This window comes from Myotis nattereri (assembly GCF_964212035.1).
Source record: "Myotis nattereri genome assembly, chromosome: 3".
In the NCBI taxonomy this organism is placed as follows: Eukaryota; Metazoa; Chordata; class Mammalia; order Chiroptera; family Vespertilionidae; genus Myotis; species Myotis nattereri.
Window position 1 is genome coordinate 178,592,056 of NC_138077.1, and position 9,660 is coordinate 178,601,715.

The following is a 9,660-nucleotide window of genomic DNA, read 5'->3' on the forward strand; positions in this document are numbered from 1 at the left end:
CTTCTTCCCAAACTGCTTTTCCTCTGTGACCTTGGACATCTTCTTCCTCCATTGGCTTTTTTCCTGTGATTTCTATCCCAAGTTCTCGGCTCAAAGATGCCACCTCCAGCAGTCTTACCAAATCCTCCCAGCTCTCATCAATCACTCCGTTTTATGCATGGCGAGCTCTCGGGGCGCTGTGTCCCACTGCGTGGCGTTTATTCCTTCTTGGGCCGTAACTGTGTCACTATGCCTGTTGTCCACCCTGCCCCAACTCTGGATTCTTTTCAGCAGGAACTATAACTGATCCAGCCCCGGGGCCCTGCGCTGAGCTTGGCACACGAGACAGGCTGGGTCTGAGTGGTTGGACTGAGTAAACTCACAGCAGTGATGTAACTGCCTCACCAGGTCCCCAGGGCTGAGGCTGGGACCAGGTCTGCAGCCCAAGGACCTTTGTGGCCCAGAATTCAACCAGAAAGCATGGGCTTTCTTTCCGCTTCCTCTCCAGCCTTAGCCAGTTACCCAGTTCTGCCACTGGGAAACAAAGACAAGAAAGCAGGGGCTTGACCAGGGTCAAGCCATGAACCGATGACAGATTCAGATTTGAGCCCCACTTCCAGACTTGTGGGCCAGTGTTCTCTGCCCTTTCCGGGCTGCCTCCTTTGCCCAGTGTATGTCTACCAAGTCTAAGAGGACAACAGGCCTTCCATTCCTTCACTCAACTAGCACATACCGAGCACTCGTCGAGTGTCAAGCATAGTGCCAAGCTCTGGGCTCCATTGGAGAACAAAACAGACCTGCCCTTACCTCCAGGGAGCTCACAGGCCAGACCTGCACAGCAGGTTATGCATGGCCTTGTGGGCTGCAGTGGAGACTTGTGGAGACTAACAGGGAGCTGTGGAAGATTTTAGCTGGCACAGCTGGCTACCCTCCCCCTCCACACCAGTCATACGCACCCTGTATTAGTGGCCTCCCCCCAGCCCAGTGGGGAGGAGAGTATGGCTGTCCCTGGGCCTCAGGACCTGGTTCTTGGCCACCCCTCTCCAGCAAGCCACTGCGGAAGCCAGACCTTGCGCCCCCAGGACTGTGACTCTGGCTGGTTGGGGGAGGCTAGTGGGTGGCTGATCTTTATTTAATTACAGTTTTGAGCCTTGCAAACACCCCTGCCCACTGGGCAGCCGGGGGAACAACTGTGTCACACAACTGAAGCAGCAGGAGCTCCTTAGGGGAGCACTGCAGAGTAAAAGCCTTAATGACCCCATGATGGGAGTAATGAAGATAAATCACGCCTCGTGCGCCTGCCCACTCCTTCCTCTGCGTCTAGCACAGACCGCAGGCAGCTCGACACTCCTGTTTAGCCAGTGTGAGCAAGGCGAGGTGAAGGAACGCAGGTGAGACTTTTCAGTGGCAGGTCTCCAGAATCTCAGAGTTGGAAAGAACCTTAGTCATCGCCTCTTCCAGCTTCTCCATCTAAAGCAGGACTCCTTGCCGGCAGGTGTGGCTCAGTGGTTGAGTGTTGACCTATAAACCAGGAGGTCACTGTTCCATTCACCGTCAGGGCACGTGCCGGGGTTACAAGCTCAATCCTCAGGTGGGGCGTGCAGGAGGCAGCTGATCAATGATCCCCTGTCATCACTGATGTTTCTCTCTCACTCTCCCTTCCTCTCTAAAATCAATCAAAATATATTTTTTAAAAATAAAGCAGGACTCCTCTCAGCAGTGACTGTTCTGAAAGGAGGGTCTAAACCACGTGCATACCTCTGGCAGACAGGCAGCTCACTACCGCCTGAAGGAACCAATCCATTTTTCAATGGGTCTGTCTATTGAGTTTGTCCTTCCATTAGTTGAAATCCTCTTTTCTGTACTTTCTATCTTCTGATTCAAGTTCAGCTTCTGAGGCCACACAGAACAGACCCTAATAAGCATGGTGACCTGAACAAGTTCTGTCTGGCCCCATTCTCTCTCTCTGTTGTGGCACCTGTTGCAGGGTTTGGGTTGTTCAGAAGGTGGCTGGCTGCTCTGCCGACGGCCCGCCCAGCTCTGACCTGACTTCCAGCTGCCAGTGTCCACCCAGCCTGGAGCCTGCACACAGCGGGGCCAGCCGCTGAAAGCAGAACAGAACAGGGCTCCCCCAGCCCTAATCGGCCCCGAGGGAGCAGCGCCCGTGTGGACGATGGTGGCCGGATACCAAATAAAGTGAAATATCTCCTTTTCTCAGGCTGTTAACTTTTTTTCTTGTTTAAGGAAGGGGAAGATGACGACATTTAGCACTTTACAGCTCAGCAGTGAAATGAGCGGATGGAAAGCGACCCCCCCCATGGCGGGCATGCCTCCATGAGAAACGCTCCCTGGCTCTGTGGGGCTGAAGTCCTGGCCAGGCGAGCGGAGGGGATTAGGACGCGGCCAGCTCCCGCCCAGGCCCCCAGCTCCTCCCCACAGGCAGCCTCATCCTACTCTACCCGCCGGGAGCACCTTTCCGGCCTCCCAGCTCTGCTTGGAAGGCGACCTCTCTGACTGTGACGGGAAAGGGATGCTCCTGGCAAGCAGTGGTGGGAGAAAACTGTTGCGCCGCAGGAAGCCTCAGCTGGCCTCTAGTGGCCACAAAAGAACGACTTGACCGAGCAGGGAAGTTTCCCACAGGGAGGACAAAGGAAATCATCTCCATCGTCATCACCACCAGACAATTAATGAGAAGCTGCCTGAGCCAGTCGCACGCTTTACCTCGTAAGCCCATAGGCTATGCATTCAGCGTTATCTCTGTGTGACAGATGAGGAAACTGAGGCTGGAGAGGTTCAGTGACCTGCCCGAGGTCTCCCCACCCGCCTTGAATGGCAGGCAGGAGAAAGAATGCTAACTACTGGGAGCTTAGATTACTTTCTCTTCTGTCACAGACGTTGCTGTATAAACTGAACACTTTAAAAAAAATCTGCCTGTATTTCTCATGTTTATGTTTCCAAACCCAGCAACAGCTCGGTGGTGGGGCTTGTTCAGTTTTGGCATGTAAATGGTTTCATTAAACTGCAGCTCCTCTGTGAGTGTATTTGTTATCCACAAAGTAAGAGAAACAAACAAAAGCACCTCGATATGTATGGGGGAGATCTATGGTCGCATCTGCCCCGAGCCCCTCCTGCTGGGAACCAGGCACCCCTTCTTCCTGGGCTAGGAATTGCCCCTCCCCCACTCTGCATAGAAGGGGAGGGCTGCCAGCCACCACACCCCACACCCAGACCCCAAGAGCTGACATCTGACCCAGGCTGGGCGAATCGGCGACCTTCCCAGAGAGTCTTCCAACTGGTTCAGGGACAGAAAATGCTCTGTCGGCCGAAACAGCTATTAGCAGCTGCCCCAATTAGGATTAGGCTTAGCCTTCAGCACAGACCTGAGCACAGTAACTTAAACGAGGTGGCAGTTTATCCTGTGAGGCAGCTCAAGTGCTGCTTTAACGCCTGCCCATCGCCCACCCCCCTCATCTACCAGGTGCCTGCTGAAGGCATCCTACTGCAAGCACCGGCCACTGTCCACCTGATGGGAAGCTGATGCCCCGAGAACAGCCTTCAACCAGTGGGGGATGGACACAGGAGAATAGCCCAGTCTCACAGGAGGATTGGGGGGAAGGTAGGACCATCCTGAGGCAAATTCCACACTCCCCCTGAGGTCGCACTGGGATCCAGGCCGGTTGCCCACAGCAGTAACCTGCTTGTTCATTAGCACACCCTGCATTTATTCTCGGCCCTTCCCTCTCTCATTTCCCCACTCCTCTATTGATGTTTCCTGGGATCTCCTCCCAAATAAACTGCTTGCCTTAGAATCCTTGATTCAGGGTCTGCTTCTAGGGGAGCCCAGTTTGAGACCCCCTTCGAGTCCTCCTTTACCCATAGAGGAGGAGTCCCCCACCTCAGTACTCCCTGGGCACTTTCTCTCTACCTCGAATACAATACATCATGGTCTATCTTGTTGTATTTATCAAGTATGAGGAAAGGGTGAATATAGGAAATCCATAAAATTGAGTCGCTTAGCCAGGCTGCTAAAATTGTTAACATTATGAAGGTTAGTGCATGAGAAGCTATCCTATTCTTGTCCTAATTAGCTTGGGACTTTCCAATCCTGTGTCGATGCCTGGATACACATCTGGACATACACCAGACCTCAAGGTAAACCTCCGGTTACTCCCCGAAGGACTCACATAGCCAGTCCACCTGATATCGATTATCCAGATCCCTGGAATCTGACTGATAACCATCATGGACCAATCTTAGGGCTAAAAATGCAGGACAGATAATTCTCAAGAATGTACTTTTTACTACAAGGGCTCTTTTCTTTCTTCTTCAGAACATTTCTAGGTTTCTGCCTAGCTGTGTGCAGAGTTTACAAATTATAAGATCCTAGAATAAGTCTTTATCATTTATTTCTAATAATCCCTCTTTTTTAGTTCCTTTGACAAGTATAAAATAGAAAGGAATATGCATTTATTGAGTACAAGCTGTGCACCAGGCACTGTACCAGGTATCTTGTGCTCATTCATCCATTTAGTCACTGATTAACTTATTCAACAAATATCTACTTAGCATTTACAATGTGGCAGACAATGATCTAAGCCAGGGGTTGGCAAAGTGTGACCCACAGGCCAAATTCAGCCCGCCACCTGTTCTTGTAAATGAAGTTTTATTAGAACACAGTCATGCGCATTTGTTGACATACTTCTATGGCTGCTTTCAGGCTTTAACAACAGAGTTGAGTAGTTGTGACAGTGACTGTATGTCCTGCAAAGCGTAAGATATTAACTATCTGGCCCTTAGTCTGGGCACTGGGCATCCTGCAAAGAGTAAGATATTAACTATCTGGCCCTTAGTCTGGGCACTGGGCGTGCTGCAGTGAACAAAACAAACACAAATCCCACCCTTCTGGATGGAGCTTACATTCTACTTGGGTTGGGGGAGAGGTAACACCAATAAACGTCAAACTAGGTAAGATATTTAGTATGTTAAACGGTGATAAATGCCATGAAGAAAAATAAAGCAGGTAGGGAGCGTCAGGAATGCTAAGGGCAAAGGGCAGTTAGGAGTGGGCATTGATGTGAAAAATTTGGGCCAGGAAGTCCTGGCTGTGAAGGTGACATTGCAGCAGAGACAGCAGGTAGAGGAATGGCAGATGTGAGAGCCATACTGGAGCATTAACCAGTTAATCTCATAATGAGCACTAAGAACCAGGCGCCCTTCGAGTGCTTTACATACATAATCTCACTTAATTACTTAAAAGTCTTCATCTCATTACACACTTCATCTTACAAAAGAATAATCTGAATATATTTCTAATATTCATACAGAAATTTCCGTTTATAAAGTCTTTTTCTAATGTCATTTGCTTGCTCTTCACAGCGTTTCATTGGGGTATAGCCACGGTAGTATATAGTGGTAGTATAGCCACTCACGGTGGCTATAGCCAAAGACCAGAAAGGTCAAGTCCTTGCCCCAAGTCACTCAGCCAGTAAGTGTTGGAGCCGGAAAGCAAACCCAGGTCTGTCTGGACCCAAACGCCGTATTCCTCTCTCTGAACCAACAGCTCTGGACAGCAACGAATGCCACCTCATTCCATCCAGATCTCACCCGAATTCTGCACCAAAGAGAAAAGTCAAAGTCGTGTTGAAAGGAACTCAATTTCCATCATCCTTCCGGACACAGTGCCCAGATAAGCTGCGGAAGTCACACCCAGAACTCACCTTGGATCATTCCCTCTGGTGATCAGTGACGACGTCTGGCCGTGCCCAGTGCTCCGCAGAGCTAACCCAGAGCAGCTGCTCGAAAGGGAGCTGTCTCCAGATGAACTGTTACTGAGGTTTTTGTTTGGTTTCTTTTTACTGAGGTTTTGTTTGGTTTCATTTTTAGCAGATCGTTCTTAAGAACTGAGGGAATTAAGTAGAGAGCCATTAATTCAGCAAATAGGCCTTGAGATTTACTATATGCAAAATCTTTTTTACATAGGAAACAGATTTATTCTGGCAGGGCTAGCGATGGGCCCTCCCCTCTGAGAGCTCACGGTCTGGTGGGGTGTGTCCTACAGGGCCTACTGTGTGCCAGGCACCGTGCTGAGCCCTTTACATGGGCCACTCTTTGCATCTTCACCACAGCTCCCTGGGGGAGATGTCACTACTGCTTTACAGATGTGGCATCTGAGCCTCAGGGGGCTGAGGATCTCGTCCATAGGCACCTGGTGAGTGGGTGGCAAAACAAGTGTTTTCACTCAGGTGTGTTTGTCCCACATAATGTACACACTCAGCTGTCACACACCTCAGAGAGCAAATGGGCCAACTGAGATACTCAGACAACATTCTGAGGAGAGTGGAGTCCTTGCTTGTGAGGACTTCAAGAAAGGCTGACCAAAACGGGTGCCATTGCCCTGGCTGGTTTGGCTCAGTGGATAGAGCGTCGGCCTTCGGACTGAAGGGTCCCAGGTTCGATTCTGGTCAAGGGCTCATGCCTGGGTTGCAGGCTTGATTCCCAGTGGGGGGCATGCAGAAGGCAGCCGGTTGGTGATTCTCTCTCATCATTGATGCTTCTGTCTCTCACTCCCTCTCCTTTCCTCTCTGAAATCAATAAAAATATATATTTTTTAAAAAGGGTGCCAGTGAGCTGGGCTCTAAAGATCAGGCCTCCAGACAGAGGGGACCCAACAAGAAAGACTGTTTTCAGGATGGCTCCCACAGTTTTGGTTGTGGGTCAACACATGTTTGCTACAAATAAGTTACCACGGAGGCTGTGAGTGCAGAGGTCAGGCAGTGCAGCAAACAGACTTGGAGACGAATCTTTTCTCCCCCCTTTACGAGTGGTGTTGACCACAGACATGTTAGAGCCAACCCTTCCAAGCCTTGGTTGCCTCATCTGTAATATGGACATAAGAGAGATATTTATACCTCATGAGGTTGTTGTAGGGATTTAATCAAACATGGATATAAAGTGTTTAATATTGTCCCTAGCACATAGCAAGGGCTCTATAAATGTGAACAGTGATGATAACAATGACTGGTGGCCACACTTCAATTCTGAGGAATCTTGATAAAAAGAAAAAAAAGAAAAGGAAAGAAAAAGAGGCCTACCTCATCCTGGCCGGTGTGGCTCAGTTGGTTGGAGCATCGTCCTGTACACCTAAAGGTCTCAGGTTTGATTCCTGGTCAGGACACATACCTCAGTTGCAGGTTTGATCCCCAGTGGGAAGGCACCAATCTCTCTCTCTCTCTCTCTCTCTCTCTCTCTCTCTCTCTCTCTCTCCTTTCTCTCATTAAAATCGATAAGCATATCCTCGGGTAAGGATTAAAAAATAAATAAAAAGAGGCCTACCTTTCCAGTCCCCTTCTAGTCTCTAGTCAACTTAATCTTAGGCATTGAACCAATGGAAAAGTGGTGCTCTATGGGTCCAAGGAGAGGAGGTCCCTGAAGACAGAAGGGGGTTGGCGTCCCACACACAGGCAGAGTGGGGGGTCCTTTAGAACTAGAGGTGGCAGCAAAACGATAATTCTCTCCTTATTCGACAGGCTGAGCCTCTCTTAGATGGATGGAAATGTCCTTCAGTTACTTCTTGAGCTTCTTCTAGATAAGATTAAGTTTTTCCTTCGGGTACTCCCCACACCCATGCATCTGCTCCTGAGCCAGTCAATGCAAGCACCACCCTCCCCCGACCCCGACCTCAGAAACCTGGAAACAGAGACCCACTCTGCACCTGCGCAAAGAAACCCAGCGCTTTATAAGCCAGACCCCAGCGCAGTGTGGGAGCCACACTCTCTGTCACTGTGCACTCCCTTGATGCATCAAGCGCCCTCTCTCTCCCTTTTTCCTCTCACCCAGTTTTTAATAAACCTCTTCTCTTTTGAATCTGTTTCACCTACTCTCTTGATTTCTATCCCGAGGGGTAAGGCAAGAACCCCTCTGCTGGTGACACTTATGGTGGACTAGAGGAGCCATGTGGTCCCCAGAATTAGAACAGGTTGAGGGATGGACAAGTTGCTTTCAATTACATCTTTCATTGACTCCTCAGAACACCCTATATGGTGCTATTATAGTTTCTGTCTTACTTATGAAGAAACGATGAAGTCACTGGCCCAAGGTTACATAGCCAGGAAGTAGCTGGGCAGGATTCCAGTTCAAGCCACCCTCCCACCTCCAGTCCAGTCTGTCTTGGCCTGGCTGGGCTAACTGGGTGCGGTTCGGCTCAGAAGTCCCTCAGATGGACTGTACCAGTGGCCCTCTGGAGTCTGTCCCCTCCTCTCGGGCACACTGCCCCAGTCAGGGCCATTGAAGGAATCTCCCATCAGGACTCCCCCCCTCCCCTCCCTCCCAATTGAGTTCACACTCACGCCTCACTCAGACAAAGAAACACAGTTGGCCATGTCCTTCCCCCATATAAAACCCTTCCACTGCCCACAGGCCTACTTCTCACACTGCCCAGTGACCTCATCTTACTATTGTGTGTGTTGGTGGGGAGGGGAGTATCAGTCTTCACAGAAAAGGTTTCACTGGCCTCAGATGAAGAGAAACTTGCAGCCTCGTCCAGCAGGCCCTGCCACACTGTGCTGCTTTCTCAACACCCAAGCACTCTTGTGTGTCAGCCAGAACTACCTTTAAGCCTTCTTACTTACAGGCAGTTGTGACTTACTCCCCCTGACTAGAATGTCTTTTTATCTGCCCTTTTCAGCCTGGGAAGCTCCTAGTTAAGGTCCAATTCATGTCCCCTCCTCCAAGAAGCCCTCCTTGATCTCACCACCTGCATCCTTGCAATGCTGCTCCCTCAGCATCTTGCTTTCCCCTATTCACAGCTTCTGACCTCAGGCTGCTGGGACTACCGTTTTGAGGGGCGGCCTCTCCAGGAGGTTATGAGCAATCAGAGGTCTGGGAGTTCACCATTAACTCTGCCTTCCCTTGTTCATTCACCACACGCTCGGAGCCCCTCTGTGGCAGGCATGGGCTCTGGATGCCGGAATGACTCAGGGTGTCTTCACGGGAGCTCTAATCTGAGGGAGAGACATACCATCCATTCATTTGTTGATTAAACAAAAAGCAAAACCTTTTGCTAATCCTCCATCTGGACCAGGCTCTGTATTCAAGGTACAGAAAAGAGCAAAATCTGTGTCTGTTCCAGGGACTCCCAGTCTGGCCAGAGGCCAAGGGAAACCATTAAGTGCCTGATGTGTCCCCAGGGCTGGGCAGGGGGAGGTGAGAAAGGGAAGGGAACCAAGGCAAGTGTAGGTTCCTTTTCTTTTAAATGACAATGAATAATTTGTTCTGTGGGATTTTATTTTATTTTTTGTTTTAGGGAACTTGTGGAGTTTTAACCATGAATGAACTCTGTAAATCAAGGCACACAATAAATGACGGATCAACTGATTGACTGACATGTCACACAGGAAGTTGCTAGCAGTGATTGGGCTACATTCTGGGACTCCACCACCCTGGACTTCCTCAGTAGGGAACAAACTCACTCTGACCATGGCTGGCTTGAGCAGGCTCTGCAGCTCCAGGCTGGAAAGCCTCCTGAAAACTTGAAGTAAAAGGCAGCAGTTCTCCCAAGGGGGTCGTGAGCATTAATTAGTTACCACTGGTAAAGTGCTCTGAAGATGTGGGGTGTATAAACACAGCAAGTCATTAGGCCTCTCCATACCACTAAGCTCTATAGCCTGGGAACTGCTAATTGAG